We start from the raw sequence: 1,757 nt of genomic DNA on the forward strand, positions 1-1,757 counted from the left end.
AAGCACTTACTGATGAAGGTCAAAGACTACAGCCTTCAGTATGGATTACACCTCAACACAAAGAAAACAAAAATCCCCACAACTGGACCAATAAGCAACATCACGATAAATGGAAAAAAGATTGACGTTGTCAAAATTTCCTTTCACTTGGATCCACAATCAATGTCCATGGAAGCAGCAACCAAGTAATCAAACCACACATTGCATTGGGCAAACCTGCTGCAAAGGACCTCTTGGAAGTGTTAAAAAACAAAGATGTCACCTTGAGGACTAAGGTGCGCTTGATTCAAGTCATGGTATTTTCAATTGCCTCGTACGCATGCAAAATCTGTACAATAAATAAGGAAAATCCCAGAAAAATTGATGCATTTGAACTGTGGTGTTGGCAAAGAATAGTGAATGAACTGTTATAAGAACAAACAAATCTATCTGGAAGGAAGTACAGCCAGAATGCTCTTTAGAAGCAAGAATGGCCAGACTTCCTCTCTTATACATTCGTCATGTTGTCAGGAGAGATCAGTTCCTGGAGAAAGATATCATCCTTGGTAAAGAGAAGGGTCAGCAAAAAAGAAGGAAAAGCCTCAAGGAGGTGGACCATCTGGTTCCCCTGGCTTCAGGCTGGGGGAGGTCCTGGTTCCTGTGGTCCATTAGTCCTTTGGACTGATTTTTTCCTTGAGTCTTTGATTTTCTTTACTCTTCTTTGCTGCGGATGGTAAGAAACCAATAGTTGTATCTTAGATGGGTGGTTGAAAGCTTTTAAGACCCCAGCCACTATTTACCAAAGTAGGATGTAGAACATTGTATTTATGCCAAATGACCTAGATGTCCCCTGAGATTATGGTTCTAAGCTCTCAAACCCAATAACTCCCTCCCTCAAGGTATTTAATTATGGCTAAGAAATTTTCATAACTTTGACCCCAGTATGCTCTCCCATATACATGGATATATTTGCAACACTTAAAAATATGTATATAGAAATATCCTCTGCTAAAACTATATACATGGTATATACATATATGTACTCCCATAATGCCATGCTACATTTGTTCTTCTTGCATGTCTACCTATGTATCCACTCATAAATTACTGTTTGTTATTAACGTTTTTGCAGGATTGTATATGTAATATACTTGCCATTGTTGCCTTTTATGCTTGTGTGTGTCCCTGTGTCTTCCTTTGCCTTGGTCATGTTCTGCTTACCTCCACTTATTGCAGTTGACCTTCCCCTCCAGCCAAGTTAATTCTACTCTCTGGTTAGTGTTTCTGCTCCCTCCTCTGCCCATCAATTAATTGAATTAGAGTGGTGATAAAGGACATCCTTGTATGGTTCCCTTTTAAAAGGATAATGTTGGCTGTTAGTTTTGTATAAATATCTTTTATTATGTTGAGGAATTTCCCTTATTCCTCTTTTGCTTAGAGTTTTTATCAGGAATGGGTATTAGACTTTATCAAATGCCTTTTCGGCATCAATTGAGATGATTATGTGATTCTTTTCTTTTGTTTTATTTATGTGGTTGATTACATTGGTTGGTTTTCTGATGTTGAACCATCCTTGCTTAACTGGTATGAATCCCACTGTGTCAGCTTGGCTGAGCTTGGTTGAGTGACTGGACAGCTGGATGTAGTTTTCCCCATGATGAGACTGGTAATCAACTCCATGGTGGAATCTACTGTGAGCAGCTGAGTAGCTACCTTAGGGATGTGGTCTGCTTCCTATATATAAGGAGAAGCTTTGGGAATGGTCTCTAGCTTATGGC

The sequence above is a fragment of the Orycteropus afer genome, unplaced genomic scaffold (genome assembly GCF_000298275.1).
Source record: "Orycteropus afer afer isolate SDZICR_OR568_19922 unplaced genomic scaffold, OryAfe1.0 scaffold00197, whole genome shotgun sequence".
Taxonomy (NCBI): domain Eukaryota; kingdom Metazoa; phylum Chordata; class Mammalia; order Tubulidentata; family Orycteropodidae; genus Orycteropus; species Orycteropus afer.